The sequence below is a fragment of the Chiloscyllium plagiosum genome, chromosome 13 (genome assembly GCF_004010195.1).
Source record: "Chiloscyllium plagiosum isolate BGI_BamShark_2017 chromosome 13, ASM401019v2, whole genome shotgun sequence".
NCBI lineage: Eukaryota > Metazoa > Chordata > Chondrichthyes > Orectolobiformes > Hemiscylliidae > Chiloscyllium > Chiloscyllium plagiosum.
In genome coordinates this window covers 68,616,078-68,629,591 of record NC_057722.1, presented here as the reverse complement: position 1 = coordinate 68,629,591, position 13,514 = coordinate 68,616,078, and positions in this window count along the sequence as shown.

The window sequence follows — 13,514 nt, the reverse complement described above, 5'->3', positions numbered from 1 at the left end:
TAGAATCATGCTTTAAGCAGATTCTTATGTTTATGAAGAAGGGTAAACTTTATGATTCTCTTGATGTTGTGTTAGCAAGAGAAACATTTTTATTTCATGTCAAAAATTGTATTATGTTGTACAGGCCAGGATGTTTCTGACATTTTTTCTGCACAGTGGAAAGATAAGACATTAGATTTGTAGCTTTGATTGATGCCATTCATAGAATCCCTACAGTGCAGAAGCAGGCCATTCAGCCCTTTGAGCCCATATCGACCCTCCAAAGAATACCATACCCCCTTCTATCCCTGCATTTCCACCACGCCTACATGTCTTTAGGCTGTGGGAGGAAACTGGAGAACTCAACGGAAACCCATATAGACATGGGGAGAATGTGCAAACTCCACACAGACAGTCACCCAGGTGTGGGATCGAACTTGGATCCCTGGCGCTATGAGGCAACAGTGCTAACTACTAAGCCACCGTGCCAGCTGCAATTCCTTAATCTTTGTCATACAATTAACTGGGGTATGGGAAGGCAACGATCTTCCTCTGTACTTTCAGTAAACTCACAGGTAGAATTAATTCTCCAGCAAAGTAAACAGAGATTATTATTAGACATCACGAAATATTTCAGTTAGCATGGGAATATCATATATTCACTCAACTTGCTACTTTATCATCTGAGGGGTACTAACAGAAAATGGTGGAGACTTGAGAACATACTGGCTACTGTCTCCCCAACATGAGGGTGATAAATGTAGACAAACAGGTGTCCTCTGCTCCACACCACCCCTGCATTCCACAACCACACACCCCCCTCACCAACCTGTACCCCCAACCAACCATTCCATTCTCTCCTATCAATGTCACTAAAACTGAGAGACCCAGCCTGATTTGCATTGTATATTATTGCTGCATTGGAGATGGTATAACCTTTTTTTTAAAAATGCATCTCAGCTCTATAGAAAGAAATGTATTGAGAGTGCAATCGTGCATCTGATTCACAAATTGTGCAAACATCATCACAAACAAGTCTGTGTCCTTTTCTATTGCATGAGAATCACCCTGTGTCTTCTCTCTTGTCTTTCGCTCTTCCAGTCTGGTTACCATTGGGATGCGTGGGAACAGTCTGCATTCCATTTCCTGTCTGGTTGCTGGAGGGGAATCTTCAGAAGCCTGTGGCCAAGTTTGCAGCTGTATACCTTGAACTGTGTACTGTATGTGACATGCACTTTGAACAGGATTGAAATCTGTAATGATCTTGCCTTTTCTCACAGGCAAGTGCATATAACACTCCCAGCAAAAAACAGTTGAGGCTGGGTGGATTAAGTCCTTCCCCCAAAAAAATCAGCTGGATAAACATCTGGTTGGAATCAGATTGATGACTGAAAGAAGAGGCAATTGTCAATTATTGATGTAGATAATAGTTCCTGTTTTGCTGAGCCAGGCAAAAATGTTGTGGAGAGAATGGAAAAATCAGAGTTGGATAAGGGAGGATAGATTGTGGATATTTCCTATTCGGAAGTCCATCTTTGAATCCTTAAAACCAAGTTTCTGTTCCTGCGATGACTCTTAACGATTGTAATCGTGTCCCGTACACCATCTAAACCCAAGTCAGTCCTTGTATCAATCTGTTGGGAGCTTGACCTCTCCTTCTCCTATTGGAAAAATTAAATGCTCACCACTGATTCCTATTGCCTCATCAGATATGAATCCATGCCACCACCATCCATTTCATTTCATGGGTTGGGATGGTAAGACTGTTATTAGATTCCCTACAGTATGGAAACAGGCCCTACGGCCCAACAAGTCCACACCAGCCCTCTGAAGAGTAACCCACCCAGACACATTCCCCTAGCTAATGCACCTAACACTATGGGCAATTTTAGTATGTGGGAGGAAACTGGAGCATCCGGAGGAAACCAATACAGACACGGGGAGAATGTGCAAACTCCACGCAGACAGTTGCCCAAGGTGGGAATCAAGCACAGGTTCCCGGTACTGTGAGGCAGCAGTGCTAGCCAATGAGTCACCGTGCCACCCACTTCATTGCCAAAAACCTTTTGAAAGTACATTGTATTCAACCACATTGGCCTCTTCAACCCTTACCTCAAAGGATGATCGAGTTAATTAAACATAATTTTCCTTCAATAAATTTAGGTGGCTTTCCAAATGATGGTTGATTGTGTCCAAGGTTATCATGTCTAAAAACCTTCTGAAAATAGAGGTTAGACAAATGGATATGATGTTACTGGGCTTACCTTTGCACTCTGTTTTCAGCAAGAGAGTACATTTGCAATTCTCCAACCCTATATATCAAAATCAGGATTTGAAGATTATTGCCAACACCACCACAATTTTCACCCTTACTTCTGTCAGCAACCTTCAATGCATCCCATCTTGTCCTGAGGACTTAACAACTTTCATAATAGCCACCATTTCTAGTAGTTGGGTTTATCAATTTTTAGAGCATTTTGTAGCTCATCTGCTTTCAGTATGACTTTAGCAGCATCCTCTCCTCAGGGAAGACAGATGCAAAAGAATCTTTTTTGTATCTTAAAAACAAAATGTGCTTTAATAGCTACTTAGATGATGGGGACGTGTTAGCTGTTGCCATAGGATTGTTAGATTTCCTCTTCCTCAATGAATAGGTCTCCTCATTAGCCACACTCTCCCATCCTTTGACTATTTTACTGTTTGAAAGATTTTTAGATTTCATTTTTGGTTATTTTTCAGTTTCTTTTCATACTTACCTTGTCTCTTTTATTTCTTTTTAAACATTCCTTCCATAATCAGACCAGTACTTGCTTGCATTAACAATCTGCCATTTTCCCTCCTTTTCTGCTTCATCTGAGTCCCTATCTCTTTCATCATCCAGGGACTTCTGTCTTTATTTTACTTACTTTTGACTCTCATGGAAATGTACTTCAGTGGGAGCCAAACTACCTCCTTGTTAAAGATTAATCATTTATGGGCGGCACGGTGGCACAGTGGTTAGCACTGCTACCTCACAGCGCTAGAGACCTGGGTTCAATTCCCGACTCAGGTGACTGACTGACTGTGTGGAGTTTGCACGTTCTCCCCGTGTCTGCGTGGGTTTTCTCCGGGTGCTCTGGTTTCCTCCCACAATCCAAGGATGTGCAGGTCAGGTGAATTGGCCATGCTAAATTGCCCGTAGCGTTGGGTAAATGTAGGGGAATGGGTGGGTTGCGGGTCGGTATGGAAGTTTTGGGCTGAAGGGCCTGTTTCCACACTGTAAGTAATCTAATCTAATTACAGCATAGAAGCAGGCCCTTCAGTACATTATGTCTCTGCCCACTAATAAATCCCATTTACTCACACTTGGTCTACTATGACCTTGGATTTCAAATATTTATCCAGATGCTTCTGAAATGCTGCAAGAGTACCTGTTTCCAGCACCCTCTCAGGCAGCACATTCCATATTTCGACCACACTCTGAGTGGGAAATCATTTTTCTCAGATCTCCTTTGAAACCACTTTCTCTTCACCTTAAACCTATGCCCTGTGATCTTGAAGATTCCTGCAATGGGGAAGAAATTCTCACCATCTGGTCTGTGCCTCTCATAATTTTGTATACCACAATCAGATCTGCCACATCCTCCTCTCTTGGAAGACAAGAATAAAAGAACTAGGAGCAGGATTTGACCTCTAGCCCTTCGAACCTGCTCTGCCATTCAATAAGATCTTGGCTGATCTTTCCCTGGACTCAGCTCCACTTACCTAAGCTCTCACCATAACCCTTAATTCCTTTATTGTTTCAAAAATTATCTACCTTAGTTTTAAAAATGTTCAGTAATATCAAATACTTCACTGGGCAAGGAATTCCACAGATTCACAACCCCCTGGGTGAAGAAGTTCCTTCTCAATTCAGTCCTAAATCTGCTCCCTCTAATGCTAAGGCTATGTCCTCTTGTCCTAGCTTCATGTGCCAGTGGAAATATCCTCTCTATTTCTATCTTATCTATTCCCTTCATAATTTTATATGTTTCCATAAGATCCCCCCTCATTCTTCTGAATTCCAATGAATATAATTCCAACTTACTCAGTCTCTCCCGTTAACTCCAGAATCAACCTAATGAACTTCCTCTGCACTTCCTCCAGTGCCAGTATATCCTTTCTTAAGTAAGGAGACTAAAAATGCACACAGTATTCCAGGTGTGGCCTCACCAGTACCCTGTACAGCTGCAACATAACCTCCCTGCTTTTAAACTCAACCCTTTTAGCAATCAAGGACAGAATTCCATTTACCTTCCTAAATACTTCTTGTACCTGCAGACCAACCCTCTGTGATTCATGCACAAGGACACCCAGGTCCCTCTTCATAGCAGCATGCTACAACTTTTTACCATTCAAGTAATAATCCTTTTTACTGTTATCCCTACCAAAATGGAAAATTTCACATTTATTTACATTGTATTCCATCTGCCAGATCTTTGCCCACTCATTCAATGTATCTTATGTTCTTCTGCAAAGTTTCACAGTCCTCTGAACACTTTGGTCTGCCACTCATCTTAGTGTTATCTGCAAACATTGACACCCTACATATGGTGCTCAACTCCACATTATCGATATAAATGATAAATAATTGCGTCCCAACACCGATCCCTGAGGCACACCACTAGTCACTGATTGCCAGCCAGAATAGCACTCATTTATCCCCACTCTTTGCCTCCACCATGCCCAAGGTCTTTTGGAAACCTTGGTACACCTCATCCATGGGGACCCCATCATCCATCTTCCTCGTAATGTCTTCAGAGAATTCCAAAATATTTGTTAAATGCGACCTGCCCTTCATGAAGCCATGCTGCATCTGCCCAACTGGACAATTTCTATGGAGATTCCCTGCCATTTCTTCCTTGATAATAGACTTCCAATGTTGCAAGGAAAACAAATCCAACCTATCCATTCTCTTTCTCTTAACTGAAACTTTCCATCCCAGGCAATATCCTGGTGAATCTCTTCCACACCATCTTCAGTGTAATCGTGTCTTTCCGATAATACGGCGACCAGTTGCACACAGTATTCCATCCGTGCCCTAACCAATGTTTTGTAACATTGTGATGAGAATTCCTTGCTCCTGTCATGAGCCAAGTCCCAGCTCATGAAGGAAGACATCCTGTATGCCTCCTTACCCACCTTGTCTTCCTGTGCTATCACCTTCAGGGATGTATGGACCTATACACCCAAGGTCCCTTCGTTCCTCAATACTCCCTAGGGACCTACCATTCATTGTTTATATTCTTCCCTTATTGGACCTCAAAAAATATATCACCTCATACTTATTAAATACTTTACCCATAATGCTATGCATCCTTATTTATGCAGCAGCCTCTTGTGTGGCACCATGCCCAAGGTCTTTTGGAAACCTTGGTACACCTCATCCACGGGTGAGGGATTAAATTCCATTTGACATTGCTCTACCCAATTTACAAATATATCAATTTTCAGACTGTAGCCAGAGATCATTTGCCTCACTATCAACAACACGGTCAATTTTCATGTCGTCTGCAAACTTACTAATTATATCTTATACATTCATATCCAATTTGTTAATGTGCATAAAAAACAGCATGTCCCAGCACCGATCTGTTTGGCACACCGTTGCTTACAGTCTTCCAATCAAAAACATTCTTCCATCATCACCCTTTGCTTTCTATGTGTAAGCCAGTATTAGATCCAGTTTGCCAATTTGCTTGGATCCCATGGGGCCTGCCTTTGGATGCAGCCTTGCACCTGGGACCTTGTCAAAGGCTTCACTGAAGTCCATGTAAATCACAACTGCACTACTCTCATCAAAATATTTATTCACGTTTTCAAAAATCTCAATTAAGTTTGTCAGTTAGGATCTCTGTTCAACACATCTGTACTGAATATCCCTCATAAATCCCTGCCTTTCCAAGTGTTGATTATTCCTGTCTCTCAGAATTGTTCCCAATTCTTTCTCTACCAATGACACCAGATCAACTGGTCTGTAATAGCCTGACCTATCCCTGCAGTCCTTCTTGAACAGGCTTATCCAGCATTTCACCTGTAGTCAATGAAGCATTAAATATCACTGTCAAGGCTCCAGAAATCTCCTGAACAGCCTGGGGTACATCTCATCAGCCTTTGGGATTTATGCACCATTATGCCTGCTAAACCACCCAATATCTCCTCCTTATAATCTTAATGTGTTCTAGAACTTTACCATCCCAACTGAAACTCCAAATATCTTTCTCCTTTGTAAATACAGATGAGAGGTGTTCATTGAACAACTCATCCTCAGGCTCCACACTCAGATTGTCCCTTTGATCATTAATAGGTCCCACTCTTTCCCTCGCAATCAATTTATTCTTCATACACTTATAAAAAAACCTTAAATTTTTGCTTGATCCTATTTGCCAAAGATATTTTGTGGCCCCTCTTCGTCCTCCTGATTTCCTTTTTAAGTAACTCCCTACACTCTCTAAACTTCAGAAGGGCTTCCCTGTTTTAATGCATTGTACCTGAAATAGAACACAGAACAGTACATCACAGGAACAGGTCCTACGGCCCACCATGTCTGTGCTGACTATGATGCCATTCTAAAGTAATCCCATCTACCTGAACATGGTCCGTATCCCTTTATTTCATATGTCTTCTAAATGTCTCTTAAATGTTGCTATGATACCAGCTTCTGTCACCTCCTGAGGCAATGTATTCCAGGTACCTAACACCCTCTGTGGAAAAAAAAATTGCCTCTTACATTCTTCTTGAAGTTTTCCCTCTCTCGCCTTAAAGCTATGCCCTCTAGTATTTGGCATTTCCTCCTAAGGAAATAGACTGTGATTATCCCGCCCCTTATAATTTTATACACTTGTATCAGATTCCCCTTCAGTCTCCCTGCTTGTGAAAACAATCCAAGTTTGTCTAACCTCTCCTTTTATACCGTGACACTCCAATTCAGGCAACATCCTGGTAAACCTCTTTTCCACCGGCTCCAGAACTTCTACATCCTTCCTATAGTGTGGTGACCAGAATCACACACAATATATAAATTTGTATACAGCTGCAACATGACTTGGCAACTTTTATCCTCAAGGTTCTGATCAATGAAAGCAAGCATGCTGCAGTGCTACCTTCTTAACTCGTGTTCACTTTCAGGGATCTATGGACTTGCTCTGAAGATCCCTTTTCATATCAATGCTCCTAAAGTTTCTGCTATTTACTGTGTACTTTCCTCTTGCATTTGACTTCCTAAAATGAATCATTTCACACTTGTTCAGATTAAACCCCGTCTCCCATTTCTTCCCCCATGTTTCCAGTGTGCTGATGTATCCTTTGATATCCTTCCTCAATAACCACCAATTTTTGCATCAAAATATACTTCTCCCTTTTTTTTTAAACTCATGGTACCCTTGGCATCTAGACTTCCTTGAACTTGCTGCCCTAGTGCTTCACTCTTAAAGGAACATGCTGAATTCTCACAGTACTACTTTTAAAAGATTCCTACTTTCATTGAGTCATAGAGTCATAGAGATGTGCAGCATGGAAACAGACCCTTCGGTCCAACACGTCTATGCCGACCAGATATCCCAACCTAGTCCCACCTGCCAGCACCCGGTCCATATCCCTCCAAACCCTTCCTATTCATAAACCCATCCAAATGCCTGTTAAATGTTACAATTGTACCAGCCTCCACCACTTCCTCTGGCAGCTCATTCCATACACGTACCACTCTCTGTGTGAAAACGTTGCCCCGTAGGTCTCTTTTATATTTTTCTCCTCTCACTCTAAATCTATGTCCTCGAGTTCTGGATTCCCCGACCCCAGAGAAAACACTTTGCCTATTTACCCTATCCATGCCCCTCATAATTTTGTAAACCTCTATAAGGTCACCCCTCAGCCTCCGACGCTCCAGGGAAAACAGCCTCAGCCTGTTCAGCCTCTCCCTGTAGCTCACTCCAAGGTCTCTTTGTTCAGCAACACTTCCTAGGACCTTACCATTAAGTGTATAAGTCCTGAAAGATTTGCTTTCCCAAAATGCAGCACCTCACATTTTTCTGAATTGAACTCCAAATATTTCCAAATATAAATTTATCTGCAAGTAACTGCTGCCAGTCTGTGTTTGTCAGATCCTGTGTAATGATTATAGAAAACTTGAAATCCCCTTTTCTTATAACTCTGTTTCTCTCTGACCTTTTTTCCCCCTACATATCGGCTTCTCAATTTTCCTCTGACGGTTGGGAGTCCTGTAGTATAATCCGAGCAAAACAAATCATCCGTGTTTTATTTTTAAGCTCTATCCAGATGGACCAGATGAACACCCTTCCTGGACTGCACTAATGATTTCTTTTATTAATAATTCAGTGTCCCCAACTCTCATATACACACCAACCAGTCCCCCAATCACACCTGAAACTTCTACACCCTGGAACATTGAGCTGTCGGTCCTGTCCTTCCTTCAACAACATCTCACTGACTGCAACATTATCGTATTCCAACATGCTGATCAATGCTCTTAGTTCATCCACCTAAACAGTCAAACTCTTTGCATTAAAGTAGATACAATTTAGCTTCCTCAACACCACCCCCCTCCAATGTACTTTATTCTGCCCACGCCTTGTCCACCTACTGGACAGTCCTAGCATTCCTTCTACATCAGATTGGACCTTCCTGACTTAACATCTACTCCGTGCCCGATCCCCCTGCCAAATTAGATTAAACTTAAACCAACAGCACAAGCAAATCTCCCAGCAAGGATATTGGACCCATAGGGCAGCATGGTGGCTCAGTTGTTAGCACTGCTGTCTCACAGCACCAGAAACCACCCTTTAATTCCACCCTTAGGGGCGACTATGTGGAGTTTACACATTCTCTCCGTGTCTGCATGGGTTTCCTTCAGGTGCTCCGGTTTCCTCCCACAGTCCAAAGATGTGTAGCTAAGGCGGATTGGCCGTGCTAAATTGCCAGTAGTGTCCAGGGATGTGTAGTTTAGATGCATTAGCCATGGGAACTGCAGGGTAGGGAGATGGGTCTGGGTGGGATGTTCGATGTGGACTTGTTGGGCCAAATGGCCTGTTTCCACACTGCTGGGATTCTATGATGTCAGCGCAAACACGTGAAATGTTGGTTTTCCATTCACTTATGGGATGTGAACTTTGTAGGCTGGTCCAGCATTTATAGTTGCCCTTGAGAACATGGTGATAAACTGCCTGCTTGAACCACTACAACCCACCTGGTACAGGAGCAAGTTAAAGTAGATGCTGTACTGAACCTGGACTGAAAACAAAAATTGCTGGAGGTCACAGCAGGTCAGGCAGCATTCATGGAGAGAGAGCAAGCTGACGTTTAGAGTTTAGATGACTTTTCTTCAGAGCTGGTATAGGTACACCTACAGTATGATGAGGATGCAAGTTCCAGGATTTTGACCCAGTGACACTGAATGATGAGCACATAAATGACTCAGCAAGCCTCCATGGATTGTACGCCACATAGTAAGTGGAGTCTTGCCAAAACAGAAGTGAAGAAAATTAAAAGGGCCTAGAAAAATGGATCTAAGGAATCAATCGATTTATCAAAAGTATCATTAAGACCTGAACACGAATAAGACAATTTTTCAAATCATAATTTTTTGAAAATGAAGGGAAATGGTGCAAATTCAGACTGATCATTAATGTTGCTTCCCAGTAATCACATGTACAGTGTGAAAAATGTATGTGCCTTTGTCTCCAGATTAAAGAAAATGAAATAGTTTGGAATAAAAGATAACTAAGAATGAACTGAGGCAGTTCTTTTTTTCCGCAGTATCCCACATGAAAGAAAGACGTCACACTGATTTTCAAAGGGCTTTTTAAAGTGCTGGTAGCAGCTTGAAATTTGCACTTTTAAATACCATGAACATTCTATCTCACTTTAAATAAACCTAAATTATATATGCTAAAAGAGTTAAGGCATTCAGTTTTTAAAAAGTCCTTTCAGTGTAAAGAAATATCTTCATTGATGAGTAATAGAAGATGGATAAACTCATTGCAAACCTACAAAGTAGGTTAGTAAAATTTTCATAAGGGAAAGTGTCATGAGTTTTTAATCTTTCAGTGGAAACATATTTGCTCAAAGATGAAAATGCTTCTTTGTTGCTCACATCAAAAGGCTGTCTGATGTCATCAAAGAATACCAAGGCATGGAACATACCAGTGCAGAGATCTGCAGCTCTGGCACAATTTATCCTTTTAATCGGTTTGTATAATATAGCCTCAAATACTTTTCAATTCATCTTAACTGCGTATAATGGGGAAATGACATTGAGACACACTGCACTCACAGAATGGTAGCCTGTATATGTCACTGGAGCAGTGACCTGCTCACACAGAAACATCAGCACAAAATCCCAACTAACCAGGCAAAGAATGTCTTTTTCTCTTATGACAGACCTAAAATAAAACTAGATCTGAAACGCTGATTTATTTATTGAAGAGATTTCACATGAGACAACCTACATAAGTTACAGAGTAGACACAGAGCAGTACTGTATAAAAGATAAAGCAAATATAACCAGTGCTCAGTACAGGGTAGTTTTATAGACAGATGCACATGATATAAAGGATCCAATAAAAACGGACAGACACCATGCCGTTCATGGAGTGAAAAATATGGCCCAACTTCACAGTGTTATGTCCATGATCAGGGTCCAGTTATTTCCGAAGGTGTCTTAACACACGCAATGCAATTTCTCATAGCGGTCTCACTCTCTCTGTAGGCTTGGAGATTTAAGATGTAACATAATACTCAAAGACACTCTGATCTGTTTCATTCCTCTCACATCCTGGTGCACCAGCCTGCCATTCCCTAGTTCACCTTCTGTGCCTCTATTCCAGTAATAAGCCTGTCGTGCCCGTGGTTTGGCAACACAGCCTCACCCTTTTACTTTCTAGTGATCACAAAGGAATACTCGTAGGAGAGCTCACCAACTCACTCTCTATGATACAAACCGAAAGGATTGCGGATGCTATAAATCAGAAGAGCCAGAAATTGCTGGAAAAACTCAGCAGGTCTGGCAGCAACCTGAGGAAGGGTCACTCGAGCTTAGAGTTGATAGTGCTTGCCTTTTCCTTAGGATGGGAAATTTCAAGACTCGGGGGCATGTTTTTTAGGTGAGAGGAGAGAGATTTAAAAAGACATGAGGGGCAACTTTTTTACACAGAGGGTGGTTCATGTGTGGAATGTACTTCCTGAGGGAGTGATGGATGTGGGTACAATTGCAACGTTTAAAAGACATTTGGCTACATAAATGAATGGGAAAGGTTTGGAGAAATATGGGCCAGGAGCAGATAGGTGGGACTAGTTTAGTTTGGGATTATGTTCCGCATGGACCAGTTGGACCAAAGGGTCTGGTTCGTCGTTGTGTGATTCTATGACCAAAATGCTAATTCTGATTTCTCTCGCAGTTGCTGCCAGACCTGCTGAGCTTTTCCAGCAATTCCTGTTTTCGTTCACTCTCTATGCGTGCTGGTGGGTGGCACGGTGGCACAGTGGTTAGCACTGCTGCCTCACAGCGCCAGAGACCCGGGTTCAATTCCCGCCTCAGGCGACTGACTGTGTGGAGTTTGCACGTTCTTGTCTGCGTGGGTTTCCTCCGGGTGCTCCGGTTTCCTCCCACAGTCCAAAAATGTGCAGGTCAGGTGAATTGGCTATGCTAAATTGCCCGTAGTGTTAGGTAAGGGGTAAATGTAGGGGTATGAGGGGTGGGCACTTCGGCGGGTCGGTGTGGACTTGTTGGGCCAAAGGGCCTGTTTCCACACTGTAAAGTAATCTAATCTACTAAAAAGGGCTTGTTGGAATTCTCCTAGCAGTTAGCAAGACGTGTAATGCTTTGTCTGACAACATGGAACCTAGATTATTTGTACTTTCTGTCACCAGACGTACATATTGCATATGTGTGAAACTTGTACAATAGACACAGAAATACTTTACATTTTTCTTATCTCTTACAGAGTATTGTTTAAGAGGTGAAAAATAAAGATTCAAGTCAAACGTGACAAAAGACAGAAATCCACACTGAGCAGAAGCCAACATAATATAAGTAAAATTCATACATAACACGCTGCATGGTATGGCATGGAAGTGTCAATGCCCTCATGATACCTACTTAGCTGTAATTCTGATTGAAAATCCTAATGTGACGGAATCACTGATGCTAGTGACAATCACTGGATACTTAAACAACGTTCAAATGTAGGAGCAGCTGTTAAATCCTTGGCATGCGTAGAGGTGGAAATTCCAGACCTTGATGCTGCATCTGGGATTTTCCCATTATTAAATTGAATTAATGGAAAATGGTAGATTTATGATCATGGAATATACGCTCATATTGTGGAACTTCATGGAATTACAAGATTATAAATGCTTATTTTCACAAGGGTAAGATCTCATTGGGTCCAGCACTAAAGGTTCTGGACTTCAGCTTTCAGTCTATCTAGAACTTGACTAGTCTACGCTGGGTGGTTTATTCCCATTGGTAACTTTAAGTGAGATTTACTACTACCATCTCAAAGATGATGCCCAGTCAAACATCAATCTTCTCCATTAGTGCAGTATCCACATCCAGGATAATTTCAAGTTGGAACTGGATTCTGTGGTTCAGAACAGCATCACTCATAAAACTGAATCCCACATCATCTGGAGGGGGTCTGCTCCATACTTGGACCCTCATAGTGCCTCGAATACATGTAAAAATAGTCTGGTTCAAGCAAGAGATGCCTTTGGTATGTTTTGATAGAGTCAAACTCTAATGTTTGCTTGATTGCTTGCTTGATATGCTACTGGACAAAATTAAATTGTGTTTGTGAATATGTATATGTACAAAGATAATTTTTAATGAATAAAATATATTTTGAAATTTTTAGAAAATGCCATTATGAGTTCCAAGTTTAATACCAAGAATGAACAATGGCTCATATATCTCTCCCCACAAGAACTGACAATTTTCAGAACACCTTTTAGAGAAAATTGCTTTTTTCTTCAGATTACAGTTTGAATTATCCGTTAGCCAGGCTAGATTTGAACTGCAGATGGTGTAAACCTGTCAGGTATTTTTTTTTTCACAGATGACGTTGCAGCTCTTGAGAAACCTGAACAGGAGCACAATACAAACTTACATCAGCTCACTAGATCAGCAAGGAATAGGGTTTACTTTCCCTCAGCAAGAAATGTCAAATCAATACTAGCTCAAACAACTTTGGATCAATTTACTTTTCAAAAAGTACCAAACTTGATCTGACCAAAATTGAAGGTGTACAAAAGATGCCTGCATCACAAGATAAAAGCGACTTACAATGGTGTCATTGTTTCTTGAACTATTTACCTCTGTCTATTCTGAATTTTGTGATCAAAGTGTCTCCTCTCCTTTGTAAACAAAGTCCATGCAAGAAGATCACCAGCATGTTTCCCAATCGGTTAAAAATGCTCCATCATCCAGCAAATATGTTCTTCAATATGATGATCCCTCCAAGCTTACCATATTGGAAGCAGAGGACTCCCAGAAAAACTTCAGA